The sequence below is a fragment of the Ambystoma mexicanum genome, chromosome 3p (assembly GCF_040938575.1).
Source record: "Ambystoma mexicanum isolate Mex_15411 chromosome 3p, UKY_AmexF1_1, whole genome shotgun sequence".
Taxonomy (NCBI): Eukaryota; Metazoa; Chordata; class Amphibia; order Caudata; family Ambystomatidae; genus Ambystoma; species Ambystoma mexicanum.
The window spans coordinates 3,892,868-3,910,591 of NC_090925.1; the positions used below are offsets into that span (position 1 = coordinate 3,892,868).

Consider the following 17,724-nt stretch of genomic DNA (forward strand, 5'->3'; position numbering starts at 1 on the left):
CAAGGAACATCTAAACATCAGCGGATCAGATGAAACCAGAAATCACAAGGAACATCGAAATAGCAGAGGGTCAGATGAAACCAGTGATCATGAGGAACATCCAAATAGCTGAGGGTCAGATGAAAGCAGAGATCACAAGGAACATCGAAATAGCAGAGGGTCTGAAGAAACCAGTGATCACAAGGAACATCGAGATAGCAGAGGGCCAGATGAAACCAGAGATCACGAGGAACATCGAAATAGCAGAGGGTCAGATGAAACCAGAGATCACGAGGAACATCGAAATAGCAGAGGGTCAGATGAAACCAGAGATCACGAGGAACATCAAAACATTAGAGGGTCAGATGAAACCAGTGATTACGAGGAACATCGAAATAGCAGAGGGTCAGATGAAACCAGAGATCACAAGGAACATCGAAACATCAGCGGATCAGATGAAACCAGAAATCACGAGGAACATCGAAATAGCAGAGGGTCAGATGAAACCAGTGATCATGAGGAACATCCAAATAGCTGAGGGTCAGATGGAACCAGAGATCAAAGGGAACATCAAAAGATCAGTGGGTCAAATGAAACCAGCCATCACAAGGAGAATTGAAACAGCAGAGGGTCTGATGAAACATGTAATTACAATGAACATCAAAACAGCAGAGGGCCTGATGAAACCAGAGATCACGAGAAACATCAAAATAGCAGAGGTCTGATGAAACCAGTGAACACAAGGAACATCAAAACAGCAGAGGGTCAGATGAAAGCAGAGATCACCAGGAACATCGAAATAGCAGAGGGTCTGATGAAACAAGTGATTACAATGAACATCAAAACAGCAGAGGCCCTGATGAAACCAGAGATCACGAGAAACATCAAAATAGCAGAGGTCTGATGAAACCAGTGAACACAAGGAACATCAAAACAGCAGAGTGCCTGATGAAACCAAAGATCACAAGGAGCAACAACACAGCAGAGGGCCTAATGAAGCCAATGAACATGGAAACAACAGATTGCCTGATGAAACCAGTGATTACAGGAAACATCAAAGCAGCAGATGGCCTGATGAAACCAGTGATCACAAGGAGCATGGAAACGGCAGAGTGCCTGATTTAACCAGTGATCACAAGGAGCAAAGAAACAGCAGAGGGGCCTGATGAAGGCAGTGTTCATAAGTGGCCTCGAAACAGCAGAGGGCCTGATGAAACCAGAGATCACAAGGAGCAACAAAACAACAGAGGGTAAGGTGAAACAAGTGATCACTGGGAACATCAAAACAGCAGAGGGCCTGATGAAACCAGGACCTATGGGGAACTTCAAAACAATAGAGGTCTGATGAAACCAGTGAACACAAGGAACATCAAAACAGCAGAGGGTCAGATGAAAGCAGAGATCACAAGGAACATCAAAACATCAGAGGGTCAGATGAAACCAGATATCACCAGGAAAATCGAAATAGCAGAGGGTCAGATGAAACCAGAGATCACCAGGAACATCGAAATAGCAGAGGGTCTGAAGAAACCAGTGATCACAAGGAACATCGAGATAGCAGAGTGTCAGATGAAACCAGAAATCACGAGAACATCAAAACATCAGAGGGCCAGATGAAACCAGAGATCACGAGGAACATCGAAATAGCAGAGGGTCAGATGAAACCAGAGATCACGAGGAACATCGAAATAGCAGAGGGTCAGATGAAACCAGAGATCACGAGGAACATCGAAATAGCAGAGGGTCAGATGAAACCAGAGATCACGAGGAACATCAAAACATTAGAGGGTCAGATGAAACCAGTGATTACGAGGAACATCGAAATAGCAGAGGGTCAGATGAAACCAGAGATCACAAGGAACATCGAAACAGCGGATCAGATGAAACCAGAAATCACGAGGAACATCGAAATAGCAGAGGGTCAGATGAAACCAGTGATCATGAGGAACATCAAAATAGCTGAGGGTCAGATGGAACCAGAGATCAAAGGGAACATCAAAAGATCAGTGGGTCAGATGAAACCAGCCATCACAAGGAGAATTGAAACAGCAGAGGGTCTGATGAAACATGTAATTACAATGAACATCAAAACAGCAGAGGGCCTGATGAAACCAGAGATCACGAGAAACATCAAAATAGCAGAGGTCTGATGAAACCAGTGAACACAAGGAACATCAAAACAGCAGAAGGTCAGATGAAAGCAGAGATCACCAGGAACATCGAAATAGCAGAGGGTCTGATGAAACAAGTGATTACAATGAACATCAAAACAGCAGAGGGCCTGATGAAACCAGAGATCACGAGAAACATCAAAATAGCAGAGGTCTGATGAAACCAGTGAACACAAGGAACATCAAAACAGCAGAGTGCCTGATGAAACCAAAGATCACAAGGAGCAACAACACAGCAGAGGGCCTAATGAAGCCAATGAACATGGAAACAACAGATTGCCTGATGAAACCAGTGATTACAGGAAACATCAAAGCAGCAGATGGCCTGATGAAACCAGTGATCACAAGGAGCATGGCAACGGCAGAGTGCCTGATTTAACCAGTGATCACAAGGAGCAAAGAAACAGCAGAGGGGCCTGATGAAGGCAGTGTTCATAAGGAGCCTCGAAACAGCAGCGGGCCTGATGAAACCAGAGATCACAAGGAGCAACAAAACAACAGAGGGTAAGGTGAAACAAGTGATCACTGGGAACATCAAAACAGCAGAGGGCCTGATGAAACCAGGACCTATGGGGAACTTCAAAACAATAGAGGTCTGATGAAACCAGTGAACACAAGGAACATCAAAACAGCAGAGGGTCAGATGAAAGCAGAGATCACAAGGAACATCAAAACATCAGAGGGTCAGATGAAACCAGAGATCACCAGGAAAATCGAAATAGCAGAGGGTCAGATGAAACCAGAGATCACCAGGAACATCGAAATAGCAGAGGGTCTGAAGAAACCAGTGATCACAAGGAACATCGAGATAGCAGAGTGTCAGATAAAACCAGAAATCACGAGAACATCAAAACATCAGAGGGCCAGATGAAACCAGAGATCACGAGGAACATCGAAATAGCAGAGGGTCAGATGAAACCAGAGATCACGAGGAACATCGAAATAGCAGAGGGTCAGATGAAACCAGAGATCACGAGGAACATCAAAACATTAGAGGGTCAGATGAAACCAGTGATTACGAGGAACATCGAAATAGCAGAGGGTCAGATGAAACCAGAGATCACAAGGAACATTGAAACATCAGCGGATCAGATGAAACCAGAAATCACGAGGAACATCAAAATAGCAGAGGGTCAGATGAAACCAGTTATCATGAGGAACATCCAAATAGCTGAGGGTCAGATGAAACCAGAGATCAAAGGGAACATCAAAAGATCAGTGGGTCAGATGAAACCAGCCATCACAAGGAGAATTGAAACAGCAGAGGGTCTGATGAAACAAGTGATTACAATGAACATCAAAACAGCAGAGGGTCTGAAGAAACCAGTGATCACAAGGAACATCGAGATAGCAGAGTGTCAGATGAAACCAGAAATCACGAGAGCATCAAAACATCAGAGGGCCAGATGAAACCAGAGATCACAAGGAACATCGAGATAGCAGAGTGTCAGATGAAACCAGAAATCACAAGAACATCAAAACATCAGAGGGCCAGATGAAACCAGAGATCACGAGGAACATCAAAATAGCAGAGGGTCAGATGAAACCAGAGATCACGAGGAACATCGAAATAGCAGAGGGTCAGATGAAACCAGAGATCACGAGGAACACCAAAACATTAGAGGGTCAGATGAAACCAGTGATTACGAGGAACATCGAAATAGCAGAGGGTCAGATGAAACCAGAGATCGCAAGGAACACCGAAACATCAGCGGATCAGATGAAACCAGAAATCACGAGGAACATCCAAATAGCTGAGGGTCAGATGAAACCAGAGATCAAAGGGAACATCAAAAGATCAGTGGGTCAGATGAAACCAGCAATCACAAGGAGAATTGAAACAGCAGAGGGTCTGATGAAACAAGTGATTACAATGAACATCAAAACAGCAGAGGTCCTGATGAAACCAGAGATCACGAAAAACATCAAAATAGCAGAGGTCTGATGAAACCAGTGAACACAAGGAACATCAAAACAGCAGAGGGTCAGATGAAAGCAGAGATCACAAGGAACATCAAAACATCAGAGGGTCAGATGAAACCAGAGATCACCAGGAACATAGAAATAGCAGAGGGTCAGATGAAACCTAAGATCACCAGGAACATCGAAATAGCAGAGGGTCTGAAGAAACCAGTGATCACAAGGAACATCGAGATAGCAGAGTGTCAGATGAAACCAGAAATCACGAGAGCATCAAAACATCAGAGGGCCAGATGAAACCAGAGATCACAAGGAACATCGAGATAGCAGAGTGTCAGATGAAACCAGAAATCACAAGAACATCAAAACATCAGAGGGCCAGATGAAACCAGAGATCACGAGGAACATCAAAATAGCAGAGGGTCAGATGAAACCAGAGATCACGAGGAACATCGAAATAGCAGAGGGTCAGATGAAACCAGAGATCACGAGGAACATCAAAACATTAGAGGGTCAGATGAAACCAGTAATTACGAGGAACATTGAAATAGCAGAGGGTCAGATGAAACCAGAGATCACAAGGAACATCGAAACATCAGCGCATCAGATGAAACCAGAAATCCTGAGGAACATCGAAATAGCAGAGGGTCAGATGAAACAAGTGATCATGAGGAACATCCAAATAGCTGAGGGTCAGATGAAACCAGAGATCAAAGGGAACATCAAAAGATCAGTGGGTGGGATGAAACCAGCCATCACAAGGAGAACTGAAACAGCAGAGGGTCTGATGAAACAAGTGTTTACAATGAACATCAAAACAGCAGAGGGTCAGATGAAACCAGAGATCACCAGGAACATCGAAATAGCAGAGGGTCTGAGGAAACCAGTGATCACAAGGAACATCGAGATAGCAGACTGTCAGATGAAACCAGAACTAGAACATCAAAACATCAGAGGGCCAGATGAAACCAGAGATCGCGAGGAACATCGAAATAGCAGAGGGTCAGATGAAACCAGAGATCACGAGGAACATCGAAATAGCAGAGGGTCAGATGAAACTTGAGATCACGAGGAAGACCAAAACATTAGAGGGTCAGATGAAACCAGTGATTACGAGGAACATCGAAATAGCAGAGGGTCAGATGAAACCAGAGATTACAAGGAACATTGAAACATCAGCGGATCAGATGAAACCAGAAATCACAAGGAACATCGAAATAGCAGAGGGTCAGATGAAACCAGTGATCATGAGGAACATCCAAATAGCTGAGGGTCAGATGAAACCAGAGATCAAAGGGAACATCAAAAGATCAGTGGGTCAGATGAAACCAGCCATCACAAGGAGAATTGAAACAGCAGAGGGTCTGATGAAACAAGTGATTACAATGAACATCAAAACAGCAGAAGGCCTGATGAAACCAGAGATCACGAGAAACATCAAAATAGCAGAGGTCTGATGAAACCAGTGAACGCAAGGAACATCAAAATAGCAGAGGGTCAGATGAAACCAGAGATCACGAGGAACATCAAAACATTAGAGGGTCAGATGAAACCAGTGATTACGAGGAACATTGAAATAGCAGAGGGTCAGATGAAACCAGAGATCACAAGGAACATCGAAACATCAGCGCATCAGATGAAACCAGAAATCCCGAGGAACATCGAAATAGCAGAGGGTCAGATGAAACCAGTGATCATGAGGAACATCCAAATAGCTGAGGGTCAGATGAAACCAGAGATCAAAGGGAACATCAAAAGATCAGTGGGTTGATGAAACCAGCCATCACAAGGAGAACTGAAACAGCAGAGGGTCTGATGAAACAAGTGTTTACAATGAACATCAAAACAGCAGAGGGTCAGATGAAACCAGTGATCACCAGGAACATCGAAATAGCAGAGGGTCAGATGAAACCAGAGATCACCAGGAACATCGAAATAGCAGAGGGTCTGAAGAAACCAGTGATCACAAGGAACATCGAGATAGCAGAGTGTCAGATGAAACCAGAACTAGAACATCAAAACATCAGAGGGTCAGATGAAACCAGAGATCACGAAGAACATCGAAATAGCAGAGGGTCAGATGAAACCAGAGATCACGAAGAACATCGAAATAGCAGAGGGTCAGATGAAACCAGAGATCACGAGGAAGACCAAAACATTAGAGGGTCAGATGAAACCAGTGATTACGAGGAACATCGAAATAGCAGAGGGTCAGATGAAACCAGAGATTACAAGGAACATCGAAACATCAGCGGATCAGATGAAACCAGAAATCACGAGGAACATCGAAATAGCAGGGGGTCAGATGAAACCAGTGATCATGAGGAACATCCAAATAGCTGAGGGTCAGATGAAACCAGAGATCAAAGGGAACATCAAAAGATCAGTGGGTCAGATGAAACCAGCCATCACAAGGAGAATTGAAACAGCAGAGGGTCTGATGAAACAAGTGATTACAATGAACATCAAAACAGCAGAGGGTCTGATGAAACCAGAGATCACGAGAAAAATTAAAATAGCACAGGTCTGATGAAACCAGTGAACACAAGGAACATCACAACAGCAGAGGGTCAGATGAAAGCAGAGATCACAAGGAACATCGAAATAGCAGAGGGTCTGATGAAACCAGAGATCACCAGGAACATCGAAATAGCAGAGGGTCTGAAGAAACCAGTGATCACAAGGAACATCGAGATAGCAGAGGGCCAGATGAAACCAGAGATCACGAGGAACATCGAAATAGCAGAGGGTCAGATGAAACCAGAGATCACGAGGAACATCGAAATAGCAGAGGGTCAGATGAAACCAGAGATCACGAGGAACATCAAAACATTAGAGGGTCAGATGAAACCAGTGATTACGAGGAACATCGAAATAGCAGAGGGTCAGATGAAACCAGAGATCACAAGGAACATCGAAACATCAGCGGATCAGATGAAACCAGAAATCACGAGGAACATCGAAATAGCAGAGGGTCAGATGAAACCAGTGATCATGAGGAACATCCAAATAGCTGAGGGTCAGATGGAACCAGAGATCAAAGGGAACATCAAAAGATCAGTGGGTCAGATGAAACCAGCCATCACAAGGAGAATTGAAACAGCAGAGGGTCTGATGAAACAAGTAATTACAATGAACATCAAAACAGCAGAGGGCCTGATGAAACCAGAGATCACGAGAAACATCAAAATAGCAGAGGTCTGATGAAACCAGTGAACACAAGGAACATCAAAACAGCAGAGGGTCAGATGAAAGCAGAGATCACCAGGAACATCGAAATAGCAGAGGGTCTGATGAAACAAGTGATTACAATGAACATCAAAACAGCAGAGGGCCTGATGAAACCAGAGATCACGAGAAACATCAAAATAGCAGAGGTCTGATGAAATCAGTGAACACAAGGAACATCAAAACAGCAGAGTGCCTGATGAAACCAAAGATCACAAGGAGCAACAACACAGCAGAGGGCCTAATGAAGCCAATGAACATGGAAACAACAGATTGCCTGATGAAACCAGTGATTACAGGAAACATCAAAGCAGCAGATGGCCTGATGAAACCAGTGATCACAAGGAGCATGGAAACGGCAGAGTGCCTGATTTAACCAGTGATCACAAGGAGCAAAGAAACAGCAGAGGGGCCTGATGAAGGCAGTGTTCATAAGGAGCCTCGAAACAGCAGAGGGCCTGATGAAACCAGAGATCACAAGGAGCAACAAAACAACAGAGGGTAAGGTGAAACAAGTGATCACTGGGAACATCAAAACAGCAGAGGGCCTGATGAAACCAGGACCTATGGGGAACTTCAAAACAATAGAGGTCTGATGAAACCAGTGAACACAAGGAACATCAAAACAGCAGAGGGTCAGATGAAAGCAGAGATCACAAGGAACATCAAAACATCAGAGGGTCAGATGAAACCAGATATCACCAGGAAAATCGAAATAGCAGAGGGTCAGATGAAACCAGAAATCACGAGGAACATCCAAATAGCTGAGGGTCAGATGAAACCAGAGATCAAAGGGAACATCAAAAGATCAGTGGGTCAGATGAAACCAGCAATCACAAGGAGAATTGAAACAGCAGAGGGTCTGATGAAACAAGTGATTACAATGAACATCAAAACAGCAGAGGTCCTGATGAAACCAGAGATCACGAGAAACATCAAAATAGCAGAGGTCTGATGAAACCAGTGAACACAAGGAACATCAAAACAGCAGAGGGTCAGATGAAAGCAGAGATCACAGGGAACATCAAAACATCAGAGGGTCAGATGAAACCAGAGATCACCAGGAACATAGAAATAGCAGAGGGTCAGATGAAACCTGAGATCACCAGGAACATCGAAATAGCAGAGGGTCTGAAGAAACCAGTGATCACAAGGAACATCGAGATAGCAGAGTGTCAGATGAAACCAGAAATCACGAGAGCATCAAAACATCAGAGGGCCAGATGAAACCAGAGATCACAAGGAACATCGAGATAGCAGAGTGTCAGATGAAACCAGAAATCACAAGAACATCAAAACATCAGAGGGCCAGATGAAACCAGAGATCACGAGGAACATCAAAATAGCAGAGGGTCAGATGAAACCAGAGATCACGAGGAACATCGAAATAGCAGAGGGTCAGATGAAACCAGAGATCACGAGGAACATCAAAACATTAGAGGGTCAGATGAAACCAGTGATTTCGAGGAACATTGAAATAGCAGAGGGTCAGATGAAACCAGAGATCACAATGAACATCGAAACATCAGCGCATCAGACGAAACCAGAAATCCCGAGGAACATCGAAATAGCAGAAGGTCAGATGAAACCAGTGATCATGAGGAACATCCAAATAGCTGAGGGTCAGATGAAACCAGAGATCAAAGGGAACATCAAAAGATCAGTGGGTGGGATGAAACCAGCCATCACAAGGAGAACTGAAACAGCAGAGGGTCTGATGAAACAAGTGTTTACAATGAACATCAAAACAGCAGAGGGTCAGATGAAACCAGAGATCACCAGGAACATCGAAATAGCAGAGGGTCAGATGAAACCAGAGATCACCAGGAACATCGAAATAGCAGAGGGTCTGAAGAAACCAGTGATCACAAGGAACATCGAGATAGCAGACTGTCAGATGAAACCAGAACTAGAACATCAAAACATCAGATGGCCAGATGAAACCAGAGATCGCGAGGAACATCGAAATAGCAGAGGGTCAGATGAAACCAGAGATCACGAGGAACATCGAAATAGCAGAGGGTCAGATGAAACTTGAGATCACGAGGAAGACCAAAACATTAGAGGGTCAGATGAAACCAGTGATTACGAGGAACATCGAAATAGCAGAGGGTCAGATGAAACCAGAGATTACAAGGAACATCGAAACATCAGCGGATCAGATGAAACCAGAAATCACAAGGAACATCGAAATAGCAGAGGGTCAGATGAAACCAGTGATCATGAGGAACATCCAAATAGCTGAGGGTCAGATGAAACCAGAGATCAAAGGGAACATCAAAAGATCAGTGGGTCAGATGAAACCAGCCATCACAAGGAGAATTGAAACAGCAGAGGGTCTGATGAAACAAGTGATTACAATGAACATCAAAACAGCAGAGGGCCTGATGAAACCAGAGATCACGAGAAACATCAAAATAGAAGAGGTCTGATGAAACCAGTGAATGCAAGGAACATCAAAATAGCAGAGGGTCAGATGAAACCAGAGATCACGAGGAACATCAAAACATTAGAGGGTCAGATGAAACCAGTGATTACGAGGAACATTGAAATAGCAGAGGGTCAGATGAAACCAGAGATCACAAGGAACATCGAAACATCAGCGCATCAGATGAAACCAGAAATCCCGAGGAACATCGAAATAGCAGAGGGTCAGATGAAACCAGTGATCATGAGGAACATCCAAATAGCTGAGGGTCAGATGAAACCAGAGATCAAAGGGAACATCAAAAGATCAGTGGGTGGGATGAAACCAGCCATCACAAGGAGAACTGAAACAGCAGAGGGTCTGATGAAACAAGTGTTTACAATGAACATCAAAACAGCAGAGGGTCAGATGAAACCAGAGATCACCAGGAACATCGAAATAGCAGAGGGTCAGATGAAACCAGAGATCACCAGGAACATCGAAATAGCAGAGGGTCTGAAGAAACCAGTGATCACAAGGAACATCGAGATAGCAGAGTGTCAGATGAAACCAGAACTAGAACATCAAAACATCAGAGGGCCAGATGAAACCAGAGATCACGAGGAACATCGAAATAGCAGAGGGTCAGATGAAACCAGAGATCACGAGGAACATCGAAATAGCAGAGGGTCAGATGAAACCAGAGATCACGAGGAAGACCAAAACATTAGAGGGTCAGATGAAACCAGTGATTACGAGGAACATCGAAATAGCAGAGGGTCAGATGAAACCAGAGATTACAAGGAACATCGAAACATCAGCGGATCAGATGAAACCAGAAATCACAAGGAACATCGAAATAGCAGAGGGTCAGATGAAACCAGTGATCATGAGGAACATCCAAATAGCTGAGGGTCAGATGAAACCAGAGATCAAAGGGAACATCAAAAGATCAGTGGGTCAGATGAAACCAGCCATCACAAGGAGAATTGAAACAGCAGAGGGTTTGATGAAACAAGTGATTACAATGAACATCAAAACAGCAGAGGGCCTGATAAAACCAGAGATCACGAGAAACATCAAAATAGCAGAGGTCTGATGAAACCAGTGAACACAAGGAACATCAAAACAGCAGAGGGTCAGATGAAAGCAGAGATCACAAGGAACATCAAAACATCAGACGGTCAGATGAAACCAGAGATCACCAGGAACATCGAAATAGCAGAGGGTCAGATGAAACCAGAGATCACCAGGAACCTCGAAATAGCAGAGGGTCTGAAGAAACCAGTGATCACAAGGAACATCGAGATAGCAGAGTGTCAGATGAAACCAGAAATCACGAGAACATCAAAACATCAGAGGGCCAGATGAAACCAGAGATCACGAGGAACATCAAAATAGCAGAGGGTCAGATGAAACCAGAGATCACGAGGAACATTGAAAAAGAAGAGGGTCAGATGAAACCAGAGATCACGAGGAACATCAAAACATTAGAGGGTCAGATGAAACCAGTGATTACGAGGAACATTGAAATAGCAGAGGGTCAGATGAAACCACAGATCACAAGGAACATCTAAACATCAGCGGATCAGATGAAACCAGAAATCACGAGGAACATCGAAATAGCAGAGGGTCAGATGAAACCAGTGATCATGAGGAACATCCAAATAGCTGAGGGTCAGATGAAAGCAGAGATCACAAGGAACATCGAAATAGCAGAGGGTCTGAAGAAACCAGTGATCACAAGGAACATCGAGATAGCAGAGGGCCAGATGAAACCAGAGATCACGAGGAACATCGAAATAGCAGAGGGTCAGATGAAACCAGAGATCACGAGGAACATCGAAATAGCAGAGGGTCAGATGAAACCAGAGATCACGAGGAACATCAAAACATTAGAGGGTCAGATGAAACCAGTGATTACGAGGAACATCGAAATAGCAGAGGGTCAGATGAAACCAGAGATCACAAGGAACATCGAAACATCAGCGGATCAGATGAAACCAGAAATCACGAGGAACATCGAAATAGCAGAGGGTCAGATGAAACCAGTGATCATGAGGAACATCCAAATAGCTGAGGGTCAGATGGAACCAGAGATCAAAGGGAACATCAAAAGATCAGTGGGTCAGATGAAACCAGCCATCACAAGGAGAATTGAAACAGCAGAGGGTCTGATGAAACAAGTAATTACAATGAACATCAAAACAGCAGAGGGCCTGATGAAACCAGAGATCACGAGAAACATCAAAATAGCAGAGGTCTGATGAAACCAGTGAACACAAGGAACATCAAAACAGCAGAGGGTCAGATGAAAGCAGAGATCACCAGGAACATCGAAATAGCAGAGGGTCTGATGAAACAAGTGATTACAATGAACATCAAAACAGCAGAGGGCCTGATGAAACCAGAGATCACGAGAAACATCAAAATAGCAGAGGTCTGATGAAACCAGTGAACACAAGGAACATCAAAACAGCAGAGTGCCTGATGAAACCAAAGATCACAAGGAGCAACAACACAGCAGAGGGCCTAATGAAGCCAATGAACATGGAAACAACAGATTGCCTGATGAAACCAGTGATTACAGGAAACATCAAAGCAGCAGATGGCCTGATGAAACCAGTGATCACAAGGAGCATGGAAACGGCAGAGTGCCTGATTTAACCAGTGATCACAAGGAGCAAAGAAACAGCAGAGGGGCCTGATGAAGGCAGTGTTCATAAGTGGCCTCGAAACAGCAGAGGGCCTGATGAAACCAGAGATCACAAGGAGCAACAAAACAACAGAGGGTAAGGTGAAACAAGTGATCACTGGGAACATCAAAACAGCAGAGGGCCTGATGAAACCAGGACCTATGGGGAACTTCAAAACAATAGAGGTCTGATGAAACCAGTGAACACAAGGAACATCAAAACAGCAGAGGGTCAGATGAAAGCAGAGATCACAAGGAACATCAAAACATCAGAGGGTCAGATGAAACCAGATATCACCAGGAAAATCGAAATAGCAGAGGGTCAGATGAAACCAGAGATCACCAGGAACATCGAAATAGCAGAGGGTCTGAAGAAACCAGTGATCACAAGGAACATCGAGATAGCAGAGTGTCAGATGAAACCAGAAATCACGAGAACATCAAAACATCAGAGGGCCAGATGAAACCAGAGATCACGAGGAACATCGAAATAGCAGAGGGTCAGATGAAACCAGAGATCACGAGGAACATCGAAATAGCAGAGGGTCAGATGAAACCAGAGATCACGAGGAACATCGAAATAGCAGAGGGTCAGATGAAACCAGAGATCACGAGGAACATCAAAACATTAGAGGGTCAGATGAAACCAGTGATTACGAGGAACATCGAAATAGCAGAGGGTCAGATGAAACCAGAGATCACAAGGAACATCGAAACAGCGGATCAGATGAAACCAGAAATCACGAGGAACATCGAAATAGCAGAGGGTCAGATGAAACCAGTGATCATGAGGAACATCAAAATAGCTGAGGGTCAGATGGAACCAGAGATCAAAGGGAACATCAAAAGATCAGTGGGTCAGATGAAACCAGCCATCACAAGGAGAATTGAAACAGCAGAGGGTCTGATGAAACAAGTAATTACAATGAACATCAAAACAGCAGAGGGCCTGATGAAACCAGAGATCACGAGAAACATCAAAATAGCAGAGGTCTGATGAAACCAGTGAACACAAGGAACATCAAAACAGCAGAGGGTCAGATGAAAGCAGAGATCACCAGGAACATCGAAATAGCAGAGGGTCTGATGAAACAAGTGATTACAATGAACATCAAAACAGCAGAGGGCCTGATGAAACCAGAGATCACGAGAAACATCAAAATAGCAGAGGTCTGATGAAACCAGTGAACACAAGGAACATCAAAACAGCAGAGTGCCTGATGAAACCAAAGATCACAAGGAGCAACAACACAGCAGAGGGCCTAATGAAGCCAATGAACATGGAAACAACAGATTGCCTGATGAAACCAGTGATTACAGGAAACATCAAAGCAGCAGATGGCCTGATGAAACCAGTGATCACAAGGAGCATGGCAACGGCAGAGTGCCTGATTTAACCAGTGATCACAAGGAGCAAAGAAACAGCAGAGGGGCCTGATGAAGGCAGTGTTCATAAGGAGCCTCGAAACAGCAGCGGGCCTGATGAAACCAGAGATCACAAGGAGCAACAAAACAACAGAGGGTAAGGTGAAACAAGTGATCACTGGGAACATCAAAACAGCAGAGGGCCTGATGAAACCAGGACCTATGGGGAACTTCAAAACAATAGAGGTCTGATGAAACCAGTGAACACAAGGAACATCAAAACAGCAGAGGGTCAGATGAAAGCAGAGATCACAAGGAACATCAAAACATCAGAGGGTCAGATGAAACCAGAGATCACCAGGAAAATCGAAATAGCAGAGGGTCAGATGAAACCAGAGATCACCAGGAACATCGAAATAGCAGAGGGTCTGAAGAAACCAGTGATCACAAGGAACATCGAGATAGCAGAGTGTCAGATAAAACCAGAAATCACGAGAACATCAAAACATCAGAGGGCCAGATGAAACCAGAGATCACGAGGAACATCGAAATAGCAGAGGGTCAGATGAAACCAGAGATCACGAGGAACATCGAAATAGCAGAGGGTCAGATGAAACCAGAGATCACGAGGAACATCAAAACATTAGAGGGTCAGATGAAACCAGTGATTACGAGGAACATCGAAATAGCAGAGGGTCAGATGAAACCAGAGATCACAAGGAACATTGAAACATCAGCGGATCAGATGAAACCAGAAATCACGAGGAACATCAAAATAGCAGAGGGTCAGATGAAACCAGTTATCATGAGGAACATCCAAATAGCTGAGGGTCAGATGAAACCAGAGATCAAAGGGAACATCAAAAGATCAGTGGGTCAGATGAAACCAGCCATCACAAGGAGAATTGAAACAGCAGAGGGTCTGATGAAACAAGTGATTACAATGAACATCAAAACAGCAGAGGGTCTGAAGAAACCAGTGATCACAAGGAACATCGAGATAGCAGAGTGTCAGATGAAACCAGAAATCACGAGAGCATCAAAACATCAGAGGGCCAGATGAAACCAGAGATCACAAGGAACATCGAGATAGCAGAGTGTCAGATGAAACCAGAAATCACAAGAACATCAAAACATCAGAGGGCCAGATGAAACCAGAGATCACGAGGAACATCAAAATAGCAGAGGGTCAGATGAAACCAGAGATCACGAGGAACATCGAAATAGCAGAGGGTCAGATGAAACCAGAGATCACGAGGAACACCAAAACATTAGAGGGTCAGATGAAACCAGTGATTACGAGGAACATCGAAATAGCAGAGGGTCAGATGAAACCAGAGATCGCAAGGAACACCGAAACATCAGCGGATCAGATGAAACCAGAAATCACGAGGAACATCCAAATAGCTGAGGGTCAGATGAAACCAGAGATCAAAGGGAACATCAAAAGATCAGTGGGTCAGATGAAACCAGCAATCACAAGGAGAATTGAAACAGCAGAGGGTCTGATGAAACAAGTGATTACAATGAACATCAAAACAGCAGAGGTCCTGATGAAACCAGAGATCACGAAAAACATCAAAATAGCAGAGGTCTGATGAAACCAGTGAACACAAGGAACATCAAAACAGCAGAGGGTCAGATGAAAGCAGAGATCACAAGGAACATCAAAACATCAGAGGGTCAGATGAAACCAGAGATCACCAGGAACATAGAAATAGCAGAGGGTCAGATGAAACCTAAGATCACCAGGAACATCGAAATAGCAGAGGGTCTGAAGAAACCAGTGATCACAAGGAACATCGAGATAGCAGAGTGTCAGATGAAACCAGAAATCACGAGAGCATCAAAACATCAGAGGGCCAGATGAAACCAGAGATCACAAGGAACATCGAGATAGCAGAGTGTCAGATGAAACCAGAAATCACAAGAACATCAAAACATCAGAGGGCCAGATGAAACCAGAGATCACGAGGAACATCAAAATAGCAGAGGGTCAGATGAAACCAGAGATCACGAGGAACATCGAAATAGTAGAGGGTCAGATGAAACCAGAGATCACGAGGAACATCAAAACATTAGAGGGTCAGATGAAACCAGTAATTACGAGGAACATTGAAATAGCAGAGGGTCAGATGAAACCAGAGATCACAAGGAACATCGAAACATCAGCGCATCAGATGAAACCAGAAATCCCGAGGAACATCGAAATAGCAGAGGGTCAGATGAAACAAGTGATCATGAGGAACATCCAAATAGCTGAGGGTCAGATGAAACCAGAGATCAAAGGGAACATCAAAAGATCAGTGGGTGGGATGAAACCAGCCATCACAAGGAGAACTGAAACAGCAGAGGGTCTGATGAAACAAGTGTTTACAATGAACATCAAAACAGCAGAGGGTCAGATGAAACCAGAGATCACCAGGAACATCGAAATAGCAGAGGGTCTGAGGAAACCAGTGATCACAAGGAACATCGAGATAGCAGACTGTCAGATGAAACCAGAACTAGAACATCAAAACATCAGAGGGCCAGATGAAACCAGAGATCGCGAGGAACATCGAAATAGCAGAGGGTCAGATGAAACCAGAGATCACGAGGAACATCGAAATAGCAGAGGGTCAGATGAAACTTGAGATCACGAGGAAGACCAAAACATTAGAGGGTCAGATGAAACCAGTGATTACGAGGAACATCGAAATAGCAGAGGGTCAGATGAAACCAGAGATTACAAGGAACATTGAAACATCAGCGGATCAGATGAAACCAGAAATCACAAGGAACATCGAAATAGCAGAGGGTCAGATGAAACCAGTGATCATGAGGAACATCCAAATAGCTGAGGGTCAGATGAAACCAGAGATCAAAGGGAACATCAAAAGATCAGTGGGTCAGATGAAACCAGCCATCACAAGGAGAATTGAAACAGCAGAGGGTCTGATGAAACAAGTGATTACAATGAACATCAAAACAGCAGAAGGCCTGATGAAACCAGAGATCACGAGAAACATCAAAATAGCAGAGGTCTGATGAAACCAGTGAACGCAAGGAACATCAAAATAGCAGAGGGTCAGATGAAACCAGAGATCACGAGGAACATCAAAACATTAGAGGGTCAGATGAAACCAGTGATTACGAGGAACATTGAAATAGCAGAGGGTCAGATGAAACCAGAGATCACAAGGAACATCGAAACATCAGCGCATCAGATGAAACCAGAAATCCCGAGGAACATCGAAATAGCAGAGGGTCAGATGAAACCAGTGATCATGAGGAACATCCAAATAGCTGAGGGTCAGATGAAACCAGAGATCAAAGGGAACATCAAAAGATCAGTGGGTTGATGAAACCAGCCATCACAAGGAGAACTGAAACAGCAGAGGGTCTGATGAAACAAGTGTTTACAATGAACATCAAAACAGCAGAGGGTCAGATGAAACCAGTGATCACCAGGAACATCGAAATAGCAGAGGGTCAGATGAAACCAGAGATCACCAGGAACATCGAAATAGCAGAGGGTCTGAAGAAACCAGTGATCACAAGGAACATCGAGATAGCAGAGTGTCAGATGAAACCAGAACTAGAACATCAAAACATCAGAGGGTCAGATGAAACCAGAGATCACGAAGAACATCGAAATAGCAGAGGGTCAGATGAAACCAGAGATCACGAGGAACATCGAAATAGCAGAGGGTCAGATGAAACCAGAGATCACGAGGAAGACCAAAACATTAGAGGGTCAGATGAAACCAGTGATTACGAGGAACATCGAAATAGCAGAGGGTCAGATGAAACCAGAGATTACAAGGAACATCGAAACATCAGCGGATCAGATGAAACCAGAAATCACAAGGAACATCGAAATAGCAGAGGGTCAGATGAAACCAGTGATCATGAGGAACATCCAAATAGCTGAGGGTCAGATGAAACCAGAGATCAAAGGGAACATCAAAAGATCA

General features: G+C 44.1%; 1 protein-coding gene across 1 annotated transcript in view; it reads right to left on the reverse strand.

The window, feature by feature from the left end:
* Window positions 1-17,724, reverse strand: part of CLCN1 (chloride voltage-gated channel 1) — a 1,282,884-nt gene that overhangs the window by 671,479 nt on the left and 593,681 nt on the right. The gene's annotated exons all lie outside the window — the stretch shown is intronic.